Genomic DNA, 17,261 nt, shown 5'->3' on the forward strand with positions numbered 1-17,261 from the left:
TTAAGGATATGTCAGGTGTCGGGGGATTTTTTGCTAATATGCATCAATTCAGAGAGAACACTTAAAACTTTTAATTTACAAAAGCTTTCTTTTTGCAATAATGTTATAGTTAAGCCATCTCTGAAAACATATCCACCATGCTACTAAGCCTGACAGATTTTTACAATCTTAATTAGCTAAGAATACCCTTTTTTGAATTTGGTTTAATTCCAGCTATTAATTTACCCCCTGAAGAACAAATCTGCCAAACATTCTCATTACCTGTTCATGTGAACAAGCAATTCACCCACTGGCATTCCCAACACTCTCTCTACCAGCTTTTGGCTTCTTCTCCTCTACCAATCATGCAAATGTATCTGAGAATAGAAGATCATTTTTCCCTCGAAACAAGGCTTTTTGTTAGTTTCTTTTTAACAGCTTTATTGAGATACAATTTAAATACTACACAATTCATCCATTTAAAGTATATAATAAATGGCTTTTTAAAAAACATCCTCACCTGAGAATATTTTTCCATTGATTTTTAGATAGTGGAAGAGAAAGGGAAAAACAGAGAGAAGCCCTAAACCGGTTTGGCTCAGTGGATAGAGCATCGGCCTGTGAACTCAAGGGTCCCAGGTTCGATTCCGGTCAAGGGCATGTACCTTGGTTGCGGGCACATCCCCAGTAGGGAGTGTGCAGGAGGCAGCTGATCGATGTTTCTCTCTCATCGATGTTTCTAACTCTCTATCCCTCTCCCTTTCTCTCTGTAAAAAATCAATAAAATATATTTTAACAAAAACAGAGAAATATCGATGTGAGAGAAATACATCCATTGGTTGCCTCCTGCATGCGCCCCGACCAGGGACCAGGCCATGGAGGAGTCTGCAACTGTGGTACATGTCCTTGACTTGAATCGAACGCAGGACCCTTTAGTCTGCAGGCTGATGCTCTAGCCACTTAGCCAAACAGTGCATAAATAGTGCATAAATAGTCACAGAATGGTGCATACATAACCACAGTCAATTTTGGAACATGTTTATCATTCCAAAAAGAAATCTTATACCCCTTAGCTGTCACTTCCTATTCCACCATCCCTTCCAACCCTAGGCAACTACCAATCTACTCTATATCTTTATGGATTTGCCTATTCTTGACGCTTCATATACATGGAATGATACAATATGTGGTCTTTTGTCACTAGCTCCTTTCAATTATCCTTGTTTTCAAGATTCATCCATGTTAGAGCATGTATCAGTACTTCATTTCTTTTTATTACTTAATATTCCATTGTTTGGGAATACTACATTTTATTTTCCCACATTTATAAGTTGATAGGCATTTTGGTTCTTTCTACTTTGGGGATTTTATGAATAATGCTGCTATGAACATTCAGGTACAAGCTTTTGTGTGAATATATGTTTTCATTTATCTTGGATATATACCTAGGACTAGAATTGCTACGTCATTGGTAACTCTTTAAGTTTAACCATTTGAGGAACTACCAGACTGTTTTCTAAAGTGGCTGAAACATTTTACATTCCAACTGGGAGTGTATGAGAGTTCCAATTTCTCCACATCCTTGTCAATATTGGTTATTATCTATCTGTCCTTTTGACTATCGCCAATCTAATGAGGTGAAGTGATATTTCACCGTGGATTTGATTTGCATTATCCTGAGGGCTAGTGATGTTCAGCATCTTTCCATGTGTTATTGGCCATTTGTATATCTTCCTTGGCAAAATGTCTATTCAGAATCTTTGTCCATTTTTAGATTGGGTCATTTGTATTTATTGTTGAGTTGTAGGAATTCTTTATGTATTTTAGATGGGTGTGTTTTTTATAAGATATATGGGAAAAATTTCTCCCATCCTTCAGGTTGCCTTTCCACTAGCAGTTCTTTTGAAGCACACATGATTTTCTTTTGATGATGTCTAGTTGGTCTATGTTTTTCTTTTGTTGCTTGCTTTTGATATCATATGGTGCCTAATCCAAGATCATACACATTAATGCCTGTTTTCTTCTAAGATTCTTATGTTTTTAGCTCTTACAGTTAAGTACTTGATCCATTTTGAGTTAATTTTTACATATGGTGTGAAGTAGGGGTACAACTTCATTTTCCATATGGATATCCAGTTGTCTCAGCACCATTTGTTGAAAAGACTATGCTTTCCCCTATTGAATTGTCTTGACACCCTTGTCAAAATCAGTAAACTGTAAATGTGAGGGTATACTTCTAGACCCTCAATTCTATTCCATTATCTATAAGTTGATCCTTACGGTGTTGGTTATCATAGTTTTGTAGTACATTTTGAAATTGGAAAATGTGAATCATCCAACTTGGCTCTTGTTTTTCAGGACACTTTTTGGCTATTTTTGGTCTCTAATTTCCACATGAATTTTAGAATGAACTTGTCAAATGCTGCAAAGAAGTTAGCTAGGATTTTGATAGGGATTGCACTGAATCTGTAGATCTATTTGAGGAGTATTACCATCTTAACAATATTAAATCTTCTAATCCATAGAATAAAATGTATTTTCATTTATTTAGGTCTTTAATTTCTTTCAACAATATTTTAGTTTTCAGAGTATACAGTTTGTACTTCTTTTGTTAAATTTATTACTAATTATTTTATTCTTTTTTGATACTATTTTCAATCTGCTTTCTTAGAGAGGTTTTTATTTTTTAGTTGGCAGTTTCACAAAAAGCTATTTCTTTGAACTTTAGGCTGAAACTTTCAAGGTGAGAATTTTTTACAAACACAGAAAAAAAATTAATTTTAGCTTACCCATTGGAGAGAGCTGCTCAGGCAGGGTAATGTCCTGTCACATCTAAAAGACTTGGCACAGTGTCCCAGTTGCTAAGAGTGTCATTACCAATTACTCCGTTTGCAAAGAAGCTTCTCTTTAGACTCAGGAAGAAGATGAGACCTGTGTTAGGCTCCTCAACTCCTCTTTCTTTAGGGCCTCATCATCAGAGTTCTCTTAAGGCAAACTAGTTTTCTTGATATTCCTTGGTTAGCCAGAGATCACAAGTGTGGTCTCCTACCTAGGTTTGCCTTTGCTAACCAGAACTCTGAATCTTTCATTCTCAATTACCCACCCTGCCATGTCTCACCTCAAGCATTGTGTTGATATTTTTCTTAGTACAGAAATCAGCCTAATGTATTGTCTTTCCAGAGATAGTAGCAGACCACAGTGAGGGAATAGTGGAGGCAGGAGATGTGGTCACAAATGCATTATCATAGGTCTCAGGGATGCAAAAGGACTTCAGTGAGAAGTGCAGTCACACACACAGAGGGAAGATCCAGGAATAAGGTCAAGAAAAAAATGGCCATAAACAGGAGTCAAGGCAACAATAGTCAATAGTGCAGGTTGAGATGTCACCATAGGCAGGGATTAGGGCCAGATAGAAGAATAAGACACTCTGTGGCTTGAACAAAGGATATAACTCAATGATGAAGCCAGATCTTAAGAAGGTAGCAAGAGAATTGACATTCAAGTCCAGGCTGAATTGTATCAGTGACTAAATCAGTTCAGCTCTTTCTCTAAGTTCCTATATAGTCCAGGCTTTTAGTATCAGTCAAAGTTCAATCACAAAAGCAGAATCATTGGAAAATATTTATCCCTGTCTATCTCTTTCCCTATTATTATCTCAATCTCTAGCTTTATCCATGTATTTATATCTATATCTATAGATAGCTATATTAAGGGGTTTATTGTAGGAATTTTACCATATGTAATTGTGGAGGCTGATTAAACAGCCTATATGAGGCTATTTCTTCTGAGTCGGGCCTGGTCCTGGAGTCTAAACTCCCAGGGCCGGCATTCAAAAAGGGAAGACAAACATGCCATAGGCAAAAGAAAGGTAAATTGGAATCTTCAAGGCTGAGCTAGAACCCATAATGATGAACTGGAACCATGTTGGACTCTCCCCATGACCTTTAAGCCTCCAACTTTGATGATGTAGGTTTCCTACGTAAGTTGGCATCCATCATCTCAGAGCTAAATACTCAACTGTTCCAGGAGGTGGAAAAGCTGTAGAAATCAGACGTTAGAGAAGCTGTAAGCCTAGTGGTTGCCGCACACCAAAACAGTGAGGCAGCAGATAAGAGAGAACCTGTGTGAACTGCAACAGCACTTAGTACATGCACTGATCTCTTAGGAGTAGGAAGAAGATGACTCTGCTTCCTTTGTATCTTCCTCATACAATATAAAACATCTCTGTGGCCTAACCTGACTCAGAACTATGCAGGGAAGGAAACTATGGAGAGATATAGGTCCAGTTTTGTTGACACTGAACAAATCTATAATGCTTGTCAACACAGATCATGTTTTCTTAGAGAAAAATGTCTCCTTATTCTTCCAGGAGCATTTGATGTGTCATCTCAATAAAAGACTCCACACTCTGTGGCATTCTTGTTCCCACTGGATGGGTAAAAATTACCTCAAGGCCTTCTGGGGTGAGACTCTTGATATCTGGGATCTCAACTGGAGCCCTAAGAAGATTTTTTTCACTTAATGCGCTACCTTAAAAGGCTAAAGAAATAGAGCTAAAAGGATGGAATTTCTCAGTTCAATGACATCAAATAGGTCTATAACTCATAAAGCTAGTCCTTTATGTTCTCAAGGATCATGGTACAACCTCACACACATTTTAACCACAAGCTGTCTTCCTGTGAAATTTACTCTTTAGTAATGGGGAATGAAGCAAGTAAAGAGGGAGAGGGTTGCTTGATATTTTTAAGTGGCCTTCTTTAATGGATGTGGCCACAACTCTCTAAATAGGACTAAGCGTGTCTTGTTGAAGAGCAAATAGATGTACAGTGGTAGGACTGCCCGTACTCTCCTTAAGGCAAATGAATTATCTTCTTTCAGGCATTGATTTAGTATATGTTTACAATGTAACAATGAATACACCCAACATTACCCACTTTCCTTTATTTCTTGTTTTGTCTGTGATCATTGTTAATGAATGGAGGTAGAAAAGCACAACAAAAAGAAAAAAAAAATACTGGCTTTGGATGGTTACATAAAACTAGTTTAGAGTTTGTAGAGGTTTCAAGAATGAAAAGAATTATAGGTTGGCCTTGCAAATTGTCATCTACCCTGGGCCAAACATGATTTATGTGTGCAGTAAAGGTTTCAGTTTGTTTCTTGTTCTGTTCTAGGATTCTATATTTCTTCTAGTAAATATGACATCCCCCTTCCATAAACATAAACTCCCATCACCGGTGACTTTGAAAAAGAAAAGCTGAGTTTTGCAATGTTTGGATCTGGGTAAATTTTCTATGTTTATTTTCAACAAATGGCCTGGATGGGTTTCCCAATAAACAACAAACCAAACATATTTTGGTTTCTGCAAGAAGGAAAATTCTCTTCTTAAACACAGTGAACAAGATCATGATTTATTTATCAGGAATGGAAATATATTCTTCATCAAAATATATAACTTGCATCTTTCTCTTGAGTAAGTAGTTATAATAACTGAATACCTACACTTTTTTTTACTTCTTTGCTACATAATTCTCCTTATTAGTAACTTCTTTGGAATCAGAATGCCCTATATTCTTAATGACATAGAAAGCCAGAAGTATCCCTCTAGTGTCATACTTGTTGAAATCCCATTAGAAAAGATGCTCTATTAATACATTTCCACCGAAAATTGCACACCTGATATTTCAGGACATTTAATAATTAAATGATCTGCATGACTCCCGAGTAACTGCAAAATTACTTGCCAGCAACTGACAAAGCCTATTTGTTAGATCCAACAACTTTCAATCTAAAAGAAAAATGTACCAATACCCACTCAAAGAATTAGATGGCGGGGGATACAACTGAAATTTCTATGGATTGGAGAAAACCAGGCAATAAGAGAACAGGCCTTCTCCTAAGCTCTTTTGTAATTGGGAACTGGAAATACTTTACATAGTGATTTGGAATGCTAGTCCTGTCCTTGTAATGTGTGCAATGTATTAATATCCTAGTCCAATGTCTCTTTTGACCCAGTTGGGGACAAGGGGACTATGTTTATTTGTTTTACAAATTAAATTTCTGGTGAGAAAAATATGTTTTTTAACTTTAGAAAATACACAATCTAAATACTAGGCTAATGAAAACTCAAGGATGGTTAGAATTAACAACCAGGCCACTAGTCTTTCTAAACAGATGCTAAATACATACTGACTATCCCCTAATAGTCCCTCCAGACCTGTTTATTTTCACCCTTCATTGGAAATCATGCTTCTGACTTTTTCTTTAGATCTCAAAGGAGCCTTGGCTGGTTTGTGGAATCTTGCCTAAATGAGTAAAATTGACCTTGTTTATATTTCAGTAGTTGGTAGCAGTAGTTATCATAGTTTTAGCTTTATCAGTTATAAATGTTATACTCATGAGAATATCACTCAGTTGAAATTCAAAACAATAAATAGATATTTCCTACCTATGGAAAAACCAGGAGTTTTATTATTCTCTATGCAATGTACTGTACATAGGAGTTGAATTTTAGTGAAGTGACAAGGACAGTTTCATCAAAGCTTTTCCCAAGAGCCATTGCTGTCTTATTTTTTTATAGCATTCAGGAATTTTACTTTGCAATTTCCAGTGTTTACTAAAACCAGAAATAAAATTAGTCTAAATCACATTGCTTTGGAATAACATTCTTAACATTTATATAAATTCCACTTTCCATTAAGCTCAGCAGTGACTGTTTAATTTTCTTTTTCCAGAAAATCATTGTTTGTTAAAATGGCAATTCAAAAAGTTTTTCAGTGGATAGATTGGAGATTCTATAAAGGAAGTAAAGGAATTAATATGGGGACCACGGGATCTTCCTTCTTGATACCCAAAGGAAGAAAAATATACTAATAAGAGTCTAGGCACAAAATTGAGTACTGGGCATAAAGGTTTTCAAACTTAGCTGAGCCACTAACTAGTCACAACCTTGGATCATCCAAATTATGCTGTGGATATAAGTTTCCTCATCTGGAAAAAAAGGGGATGATCTTTGCTTGGCCTGTTTCTCTGTTTTGATGGTCTAATAAGGAAGAACAAAGTACTTTGTCAGCTGCAGAGCACCTCATGGCCTGGGCATCAAGATTTATAAAAAGTCCCTGGTAATTCTATCGTACATTTAAGATCAAGAAACAATTGCAAAGTAAGGAGTTTTAGATGCCTGATTCCTGCCTACACCTTGAACTGTTTCTCTGGCTTAAACACAGACCTGTAGAGATATCCTCTTGAGGCTTCATTGGACCCAGGCATAGGAAGTGAGTCACTGGGATAGGATCAGAAAATTTACATGTGAGTCCCGAATGTGTCACTTTTAAGCTGTGTGACTTTGGGCAATTAGTGAGTTTGCTGATAATAATAACAATATCAGAGCTAGCTTTCAATATGTACTGGCTATGGACTAGTAATTAAAAACAGTGAACATATCTAGTCCCCAATAACAATCCAAAATAGGCATTATCATTCCATTTTGCAGCAGAGGAAACTGGGGCCTTACACATTTTCAGTGACTTAGATTTTTCCTTATTTACAAAATGGATATAACGATAATCTGTCATACATAATGATCAGATGAAATAATAGAAAGAAAAGTCTTTGTGAATTAAATCATGGTGTATAAATTCAGCAAACACATAATGGTGTGGAAAAACATGAGATTTAGCTTGAGACAGACTTACTAGTAGGTTTCTAACCCAGTTCTTTCCACTTAAGAACATTGTAGCCTTAAGTAGTTTACTTAGCATCCTTTTGACTGTGTTTTATAAATGATATAGTGGAGATAATACTACCTTTCTAGGGTTGTTGTGGCTTACAGTTAATGTGCTTAAAGAGAAAAGCATAGTGCCTGGCACTTCAGCTCAATAAAACCAGCTATTGTCATTTCAAACTGTGCATTTCTAAGACCAGGTAGTTCCTGCTCTCTTACACTTAAGATTAATAGTTATTGAATCTAAAACTCATTTTTGTCTTTGTTGTTAGTATTATTAAAGTTCTATATTTTGAATATTTCGGTCTGGATTTTGAATCATTTGGGATGAGATTTTGACTTTTTATAAACTCCATCTAAAAACCTTTTGGTCTATCTCTATAGTTAAACAGAGCCTAGTGTTTGATCAATGTCTTATCAGTAAGAGAGGACTAATGGTACATTTCTACCTCCATGTGGCCTGGAAAGTCAGTTTAACTTAGCCACCATAATCCTCATTGTCCTAGTCAGAGTATCTAGTAGGAGCTTTGCAATATACATAGCAATTTTCAGACCCCAAGTCTCAGTCCCATTCTGCATAGGAGGATTCAAACCATGTCTAATAGTCATTAGAGGGAAATCTGAGCCCTTTCCCTATTCCTTGCTCCTTTAAAAAATGAAATAAGTTTTTAAACCATTTCAACGGACACAAATTACTTTACTAAAAATTAAAAAAAAGGTTTAGAAGCCAAAAGTTCAATACCAAAGAATAAACAAGCCATTGAACAAGCAATTACCCTCTTATGTGTGCTATGGGGTGGGTGGCTTACCCTAGCACTCTTAAGTGATTATTTAAATATTTTCTAGCATATATGTCAAAAGAATAACAAGAAAAATGGTGTGTACTTATGCCTGCTTAAGAAGCCACCATGAGATGCTATTACTAGAATGTGTGTCATGACATTTACACAACTCACATGCTCCTTTGCTTCCATTTCATCACCAAATATCTGCTTAATCCTTACCATAAACATAACACATGAGGGATACAGATGCCATGTAGGATGTAATCCCTGTGCTCAAGAAGTGTGTAATTTATTTGGAAAGACAAGACTTCACATAGATAATACAAAATCAATATATAATTAAATGATTGCTGCTGTAGTACAAATGAGGTAGAAGTGCTGTTTGAGTTTTAATGAATGTGAGATCAATGTGGGACAGGGTGACTTGGGAAACCTTTGTGATGATAAAATATGAGGTAGATCTTGAAAAACAAAGGATATTTTGGTAACAGGGAGGGCAAAAGCATTCTAGTTGACAGACATTTTATGTAACCTACAATGAATATGACTAAGAAGTGCTACAGATTAGTATTAGTCAGTCTTAAGTTTCTTCCCCCTCTTTTTCTCCTCCTCATATTCTCCTCTCTCACAGAATAATGCCAGTTGGTAAAGTAGAACTCTGAGAAGAATCAAAACATTAATATTGGCTTCCATAGGGACCTGTACTGCTCTGAAGAGAGCCACTATCTTTGTAGCATTTACCTACCTCCACCATGAAGACATAACTAAGGCAGAGACTAGATTGCTCCCATGGTAGTGGGTCAAACTTCCCTCATCAAGGTGTTGTATGAAACTACTCATGATGCAGGGTCTTTTAGTGCCATATTTTCATATCTTGATTATAGTCACTGTGCTCCCCCAAATACTTAGACTTTACTTGTTCCTACATCAATAGCATGGAGGCATGTAAAGTGATTCTCAGCCTCTGCCCTGTCTGTGTTCCATTCTGGCCTTGGAAAGTCAGTGCAGTCCACTTACTGCATGCCAATCTGTTCCTTCAGGCTTGGCCTGAGCATGGTGCCTATGACTGTGGCTTTGCTTCTGTGTCCAGGCTACACAGATTCTCCATTCCTTCTACATCAATTGACTTCTGTGATCCCCCAGTTATGATTCTTTTTTTGCCATCCACTTTTGACTCATAATCACACCCATGGCTCTCTCCTAATTCCAGATCTATAAAGCTGACTGCTGGCTTGATATCTCTTTCTGGAAGTTCCACGCAATTCAACATCAACCTATCCCAAAATATATTCTTCCTCTCTCCCAAATTTGTGCTTTTCATTCATTTTCTCAACCCATGCTGCCACAATTTACCGGCTTATCTGTGTTAAGATTTGTTGTGGCTGCGAGTGACAGAAACCCAAAAGAACAGTGGCTTAAACAAAGTGGAAGTTTATTTTTCCTACATGTGAATGATCGTACTTCAAGACTGATTTGGCAACTCTGCAATTATCAGGGACCCAAGTCCTTTCAAATCTTGCTGCTCTGCCCTCCTCAATACGCAGTTTCTACCTTGTGTTCCAAGATGGCTGCTCTACTTTCAGCTATCATGGTTGCATTCCAATCACCAAAAAGGAGGAAAGGAAAGAAGAAAGACAAGCTCATTTTCATTAAGGACTCATCATAGGAGTTTCACATACCATGTTCACTTACAACCACTGGCCAAAACTTAGTCACTTGGCTACAAAGGAGGATGGGAAATATGGGTTTCATTCATTTCCATTAAAATTCAAAGCTTCTATTATTAGGAAAGAAGGACATAACGTATTTCTGGAGACAACTAGCTAGAAATATGGGAGTCATTTTCATCTCTTGTGTTTTCCCATCCGCTGCCTCCAAGATCAACATTTCTTACAATTCTATCTCCTAAATTGCTCTCAAGTGTACTCAAACCCCATCTTTCATACACACTATTATGAAAAACATCTGAAGGGTCCTCTGAGTTCAGTCTCACAGTCTTCTATATGTTCAATCCATTCACCACAGGTCACTAAAGTTTTCTTCCAAACACACAATTTTTATGATCACTTTTGTTTGATTTTCTAATGCCTTCAGGACAAAGTCAAAATTCCTGGTAGTGGTATAAAGCTCACCTCTCTTTGAATTTACCCTATCTTCCAGTCATAGAAAACTTGCACTTCCTGGAAGACAGGACACTATTTCATGCTCCTTAGCTTTTCCAGGCTGTTCCCTTTGCCTAGAATGTCCTTGTTCCCTTGTCTTGACAAATAAACACCCACTTCCCCTCCCAGCCTTCACCTGTTTTTCAAAGTCTCCTCTGACTCTCCCAGGCTGCCTTGCATGGCTCCATAGCACCTGTATCAATCTCCATACAAGCACATTGCCTTGGCCTTTTGGGTTTACAATTCTAGAACATTAGCTCCAAGGCTATGCCTTATTTATCTTTGAGCCCTTAACTTCCAGGAACAGTGCTTAGTCCAGAGCAGGGGTTCAGTAAATGTTTATTCAGCAAGTGAATGAAGAACATCAAATATGTAAACAGACTTTGAGAGAAGGCTTTAGGACCTTTCCTATATATGAAGTGAATAAACTTAGTATATACACTCAAACCATTTATTTGGAGTATCTGATCATTTCAGTTGCTCTCTGATTGCCAACCATTCTATGGGTAGTTGATATCATTAGATACCTGACTTCTCAATATGGAGAATTTTTATAATATGCCCAAATTCAATGTAAGGCATGCAGCATGAAAAAGAATAAAAAATGTAATTCTCACCTTGAAGTCTATTGTTAAACATCCTGGACAGGAGTCATACAACCTTCCTCCTAGTAATGGCTCAGCAACTAGCGTGGGCAGGCCAATTAACTTCTCTGGGTTTCAGTTGCCTGCAAATGATAAATTTGAAAAAGATGATGTCCAGTTTCTCCTCCAGCTCAAATATGCTCTGAAAAGATGGTTGATGTGTTTTGCATTACAGAGCATTTCTGCCTTAGGTATTTTATTCTGACTTGGGAAAACAAACTCAGGATCTCTTAAAAGAAAGATAATGAAAGCAGGGGAGTTAGGTCAAGGTAAAGATGGTCTTAAAAACAGGAGAGCAATAGAGTTGTGGTGGAAAATGAGGTTTGTGAACCAGCCTCTCTTTTCTCCCTCTATCCGCACACTGTCCTATTTATTTTTTAGGGCAAGAGATGAAAGTAGGTTGGACTGGGATGGGGATGGGCAAGGGGCATCCTGCAGCTGTAGTTTCCTTTCATGTCCCCATTAACCTGGTGACAGGGTGGAGGAAATGCTAATTGAGGGCCTATGGCTTCCTAAGTGCCTGAGGGTCCTAAATCCTTTCATCACCCCTTTCCCTCTGAACATTTCAAATATGCATAATGACAAGCACTAAGGCTGCAATCCTGACAGTGCTGTTCTGAGCATTTTCTGCTGAAAATATGTACTTTCTAGCCTCTGGGGCTTGGGGAGTTTTGTGAGGGGAGACTGAGGAATTTGGCTGCCTCTCTCTCTTCCACATGAAAAGGTGGCTGCCTTTGGAGTTTCCATGTTTGTGATTTGACAGACATGAAGGTGGAAATACCTGTGATTGAGAAAGAAAATGAGAGGCTGATTTTTCCTAAAAGAGATGGGAACTGCACTCTCTGAGGAATGCAGTGTGACGTGGGAGTGTCTGAACTAGTCCCCATAAGGTTCTAATGGGATTCTCTCCTTCAATAACTTTTTTTAAGCCTTGAGGCTCTGTCATACAAGGCTACATTTTGCTGACTGAATGTGCTCCTGAGATGGTTAACAAGTAGCCCTTTTCGTAGCTTTTAGCAGGCAGGAGTTTTCAGTTGTTCCAACACTTACTTGGCCCTTAGCTTCTCTCTGGGATGTTTGGATCCTTGGTTGTATTTTGTTTTGTTTTTGATACATTATGTGGGAAATGGATGGGGTGGTCTTTTAAAAAGACCTCCCAAGCTTCCAGTTTCCTCATTACATTGGAGAACTTGTCTAAAGAGGAGCGATTTTCTCTGCCAAATAATTGGTTGTGGTCCTTTATAGTAGTCTTCACTGCAAATAATTACCCATGACCTCTTCACCCCAGACTGGATCGGGTGCCATATTGTTTGTGAAGTACTTCTTTTTCAAGCCCTGATTTCTCTGCATTTGGAAACCAGGCATCTGGACAAATCCTGTAGTAAACAGCTGGGCCAGTGGGCACATTCTCACCCTCCCCAGTACCAGTTTTCTCTGCGGGGGGGCGGATGCAGACTGAGATTTCCAGACAGGTGAGTTATCTTCCCTTCTTTTACATTCACCTGGCTATTTTCCCTCTAACTTTTATATTTTTGTTTTATTTATGTTTTAGATGAGTACTAAATTCACATGGCACAAAAAGAAAAAGTTACAAGAAGTCTTCCTCTTACTCCTGTCCCCCAGCTTACCTGTCCTTCCCTCCAGAGATAACCAATGTTACTGGCTTTTCTGAAGCCTTTCAAATATAGTCCATATTTGTCAAACAACTATGTATATAGGCTCTTTTTGTTTCTTTATAAAGCAAAATGGTAGCATACTATCCATAGCTGGCCCTTTGTTTGACTGACATGTGTCTCACAGCTTTTTCCATCATCAGTTTGTATATACATAAATCATCTTTTTTCTTATGGTTGCACAATATTACATGACATGGACGTGGCATAATTAATTTAATCAACTATGAGGCCATTTTTAACACTTACAAATGCATATACAGAAGACATTGCTGCAGGGAATAGCATCATTACACAATTTCCTCCTCCCCTGTTAGGATAAATGTGATATCTGTTCCTCCTCCCAGGGGCACTAAGTTTGGTGCTGAACTTCCCCCTAGCCTTAAGCCTCAACAGCCCCTCACTCCTCTGCCACCAGACCCCTGGGGATTCTTTTCCTCCAGTGACAAAGCTGGATTTCTAACCTTTCACTCTATATTATTTTATTAGCAAGGCTACTTTTATATAGTTTATATTATTATGCTCTGGGCATGAGAAAAGTTTGTTTCACCATTTCCAGACCACATAAGACTCTGACATATAGTGGGATGTCACAGCAAGTAACGGTCATATTACCCTACTAGAGGCCCAATGCATGAAAATCATGAATTTGGGGGGTCCCTCAGCCCGGCCTGCACCCTCTTGCAGTCTGGTAGCACTTGGGGGATGTCCAACTGCTGCAGAGGCGGGAGAAGCTCCCACCACTGCCGCTGCACTCATCAGCTGTGAGCCCGGCTTCTGGCTGAGCGGTGTTCCCCCTGTGGGAGCGCACTGACCACCAGGGGGCAGCTCCTGTATCAAGCATCTGCCTCCTGGTGGTCAGTGTGCATCATAGCAACTGGTCATTTTGCTGTTCAGTCTATTTGCATATTAGCCTTTTATTATATAGGATTCCCTAGTGTAATATACATGTGTTGTCAGGCAGCTCTACTTACCTACATACACATCACAGGTTACAGAGAAATCACTGCAGCACCTGGAGCTGGATAATAACATTCTTCATATTTAATGGTGGGTGTCATTTCCTTTACATAGCTCAGCAACATACACAGGGCCTAGACTGAGATTCCCAGAGCAGGAATCATCTGTCTTATTCATCTTGTTTCCTTCAGTGCCTACTACAGTGCCTGAAATCTAGTAAGTATTTACTATAGGCTAAAGGATTTGGGTATTTGGAAAAACATATTAGAAAAGATAAATCATGTTGAGTTTTACATAAGGTCCTTGTATCTGTTAGGGTTTGATCAGAGAAGAAAAACCATAAACAATTATGTAAAATAAGAGATTTCTTACAGAAATTTGACCTTATACAATCAAGGAAGGTGATTAAATAGTTTTTATATGGCTGTTGCTTCAGCAGCAGGCACTGGGTCTGAAGTTAGCTGGACAGGCAATCAGGAAAGAAAGATGGAGGTAAGGAAAAACTAGTACTTGTGTGAGTCTCTGACTGCCCCCAGCCTCCCTCCAGTTCAGTGATGCAGCAACATGAAAAAGAACCTGGCACCCGCCCTTCATCATAAAACTCAACATGTACTTGATGCACGAGTCAGAGAAGCTGAAAACATAGTTGGAGACAGAGGAACTGCAGAACTGACTGTTGCCCCGGAAGCTACATACACTGGCCCATTAGTGGGAGAAGCTGTAGAGGATCTGGCAGGAACTGAAGGAGCTGCGAGCCCAGCTTCTGCCCCATATGAACAGGGTGAGCTAACAGATAAGTGACAACATGTGGGAATTGCAACTTAACCTGCAATGTGACCCATGAATAGTGTTTGCTTTCTTCTGATAGCATCCCAAATCAGGTTCCCTAAAAAAATATTCAGATTGTAAATTAGCTTCCCAATTAATCTTCAATAACTATAGAGAGGAATGTTATATCTTTCTGCTGACCTCCAAAGATGTTATTTTCATCCTTATGGGAAACCCATAATTTTAATGGGAATACGATAAACACTGCCCCTGAAAGAATCTACCTTTTCCCCCCAGATTATATCATAGAGTTCAGTTTAGGCAGGAAAAAAAGATAATTGTGTTTCTCCAGTAGCTATTTCTTCTAAGTCAATTATTTTTCTTAGCCCATTCAAGGTTAAAAAAATACGTTGTGTATTTGAGCTCTGTTTTTTCCTTCTCCTTGAATATACTTTAATTTTATTATTATATTTTCTAAAAGCAGTAAAATACCTTAATAGTATATCTTAAAGAATTGATTAATGCTTAAAAAAAGGAGATATTTTCAGCCCATCCCAAAGTTGCTCAGCTCTATTCAGACACTGTGGTAGATTGCACCATTGATCCCAATTGTTCACTCCTTGTACCCCATCTTTGTTGTATGAGTTTACAGTTCCTATGGTTACAGGGACAAAGTATATTTCCTCAGCACTTGATTTTGGGCTTGGCCATGTGATTTGCTTTGGCCAATGGCCTGCATGTTGACATAAGCAACAGTGTCCAGTTCTGAGCCTGGCCTTGGCCTTAAGTGACATTTTGTCTTTTGATTGCCCTCTCATATCTCTGACATCCCATGAGAAGAGCTTGTCCCAGAGAGTGCAGCTCCTCAGACTGATCCCTCAAAAGAGCAAACATAGAGTGAAGCTACTATAGCTGACCTGAAGATCTGTGAGAATAAATGACCCCTGTTTGAAGCCAATGAGTTTTGGGGTGGTTTGTTACATAGCATTTTTTTTGTGTGGCAATACCTGTTGCAGCTATATTTCTATGTAATCCCCCCCACACACACACACTACCCAAAAAACAATAAACAAAAAACAAAGCAAAATGTAGTGGCTTACAACAGCAACAACCATGTATCTGCCCACAAATCAGTAATTTGGGCAGAGTTCTGCAGGGAAGGCTCATCTCTCTCCCATGTGGGGCAGCTTGAATGGGGCTGGAACACCCACTTCCAAGAAGCTACTCATGTGACTGGCAGCTTCAGCTCCACTGGCTTCCTCACATATGGTGCCTGCATTCCAAGAATGAGCATCTCAAGAGGCAGAAAGTGAAAGCTACCCATTTCTTAAGTGGGCCCAGAAACTGGCCCAACCTCACTTCTGAATTATTTTTGCTGTCTAGCATTCACAGAGCCCATATTCAAGGGCAGGGGTATAGACTTTGCTTCTTGAGGAGTGTCAAAAAATTTCGGGACCATGTTCTAAAACTGTCACAATACAAAACTGATATAGACACCTTTAGGCATAAACCCTTCAACCATCAATGGAAAACATATCTTTGGGGGTAACAAATGAAAAGGAAGGAGTTAGGTAAACATAAGAAATATCACCCATCTTATACCTTTCTTCTTAGAAGTTTTCTAGTTTGTAATCTAGCAACAGAGCAAAAGAAAAGACCAATATTTGTGTGACCCACTTGGCAATTAGAAATATTAGAAAGAACTTTGGATTTGAGGAGATGGAGTAGGAATTTGATAAAACAAAATTTGGGCCACTGATGTTGTGGATTTAAAAAAAAATAGCTTTAATCAGGTAATCTGGCTCTGTCTCTTTTCTGCACTACTTTAGTGTTACCTCTGGAACATCACTTAACCTCTCTGGGTTTCAGGTCTTTCATCTGTAAAATGAAGTGAACAGGGTGGTATTTGAGATTTCTTCCTGTTCTGACACTGTATGAATCATTGTCATTTTCTTTATGACTCTGACATCTAGATGACGGCCTGGACATTCTATATTTAACGCCTCAGAATCTATTTTTGCTACATGCCCTCAATAATGAATGGGATTCCTTGGTAAAACCAAACCTTATAAGGTCTGAGCAATAATGAGCTTCAGAATAATAATGGCCAGGCTGAATGGGACAGCCACACTGTTATTGGAATAAAATGAAAACATCTTTTCTTCCTCCACTTCAGCATAGAAGAGGCAGATTAATCTTTTCAAAGGGAAGTGACTAAAAACTAGAGAAACAAAATAGAAACAAGTGTTTCCAAAATAAAAGTAGTAAAAAAAATCATTTCTAAATACAGGAAATAAAAGCAATAGTTTTTCTGAGCTGAAATCTTATGCTAAATAGCAACCCCCACTCCCTGTGGTGCTATGGATTAAACCTAATAAGATCTGGGTTCAAATTCCATTTCTGCCATTTAAATATTTTATCCTCATTAAGTTACGTAAGTATATTGAGCCTTAATTTCTTTGTCTCTAAAATGAGGATAATCATACCTGCTCTGGTCTGAACACCTGTGCCATCTGCAAATCCATATGTTGAAATCCTAACCTGCAAGGTAATAGTATTTGGAGGTGGGG

The sequence above is a fragment of the Cnephaeus nilssonii genome (genome assembly GCF_951640355.1).
Source record: "Cnephaeus nilssonii genome assembly, chromosome: X".
In the NCBI taxonomy this organism is placed as follows: domain Eukaryota; kingdom Metazoa; phylum Chordata; class Mammalia; order Chiroptera; family Vespertilionidae; genus Cnephaeus; species Cnephaeus nilssonii.